Source organism: Plasmopara halstedii (assembly GCF_900000015.1).
Source record: "Plasmopara halstedii genome assembly, contig: Scaffold_430, whole genome shotgun sequence".
In the NCBI taxonomy this organism is placed as follows: domain Eukaryota; phylum Oomycota; class Peronosporomycetes; order Peronosporales; family Peronosporaceae; genus Plasmopara; species Plasmopara halstedii.
Genome location: NW_020187350.1, coordinates 1,170,388 through 1,171,765, shown reverse-complemented (window position 1 = coordinate 1,171,765; position 1,378 = coordinate 1,170,388).

The following is a 1,378-nucleotide window of genomic DNA, read 5'->3' as shown; positions in this document are numbered from 1 at the left end:
CACCCGTCACCTTCGGAACGGTTGCCCCCTGCGCAAGGCGCATCAAGGTTCTTCGAACTATCGCCCCAACGCCTACCAGTCTGGTTCGTAGCAGGGAAACGACTCCACTCAGTATGCGCGGGGCGCCCTATTGGGGAAGAACAGAGTTCTGGTGAGCCTCTAGGAGGCAAAGGTCAACACGGCCCAGCCCCGAAGAGCTACGTGCCCTTAAACACGGAACGTGTGTGTAAGCCGGGCCTGCTGGCGTGGGGCGGCCGTAAAGGGCTTCAAGAAGCCATGGAAAACCTCATCGATTCTGGGGCGTCGGGCAATTATGCTCGACGCTCCACAATTTAGGGAAGTCAGCTGTATGCTGAGGCGCTGAAAGCGCGGGTGAGTGACATCGTCACTGTCCGATCAGCGACGGGGACGCGTGTCACGGTCCCGAAGATCCCTGTGGACCTCGGAGTCAAGTTTCTTGACTCTGATAGCGTGGAACGCTGTCTAGTCTTAGACTTGGATGCAAGGTATGATCTCATGCTAGGAATGGCATGGTTGGAATACCATGAGCCATGGATTGATTGGAGGTCAAAGACCTTGGGTGCTACGCGCACGTCTCCTGGTACCTCTGCTAGGAGACAAAAGCGCTATTGGCGAGAGCATGGTCCGAGAAAGTCAACGTGCTAGACATTGGAATGTCCGAGTTGGTAGACACCAACGGTGCATTGGACAGGAGTCTCGAGTGTGGCTCCCGGGCTGATCGTGAGTGGCACGTAAACCACTGAGCGCTGCTCAAGTTTCAAAGCAGTTGCTGCATGTCATGTGTGACATAGTCGGCCGAGGGTCGAGGCATCGAGGGTGAGGCTCTCGTGATGCATGTGAAGTGGCATGTAAACTACTGAGCGCTGCTCGAGAATCAAAGCAGACACTGCATGACATGCGTGACATGATCGGCCAAGGGCCGAGACATCGAGGCCTCGCCCCTCGTGATGCGCGTGGAGTGGCACAAAAACCACTGAGCACTGCTCTCGTTGCGAAGCAGTCGCTGCATACCATTGTTGGCGTGGTCGGACAGAATCCGAGGCATCTTGGGCACGGCCCGTCAGATGCGCGTGGAGTGGCACGGTATTCACTGGATGAAGACTGCGGGGTAAGCAGTTCTTCTCGGATGTTGTAGATAACATCGGAGCTCCAAAGGAGCAGAAAGTGAGGGTGACACCGGACGACGCGGAGTGCCTGTTCACCCTGGTCTCACCGAGGCATAGAACCTCTGTACAGAGGCGGCGGCGACGCCGTATGCTGGCTGCCTCATACGTAGACGCCGGGCGTCGACCCTGATCCAGGGTGTGTCTACCGTAGACGACGGTGCACAATCATACCTCCTCGTCAATGGTATGAC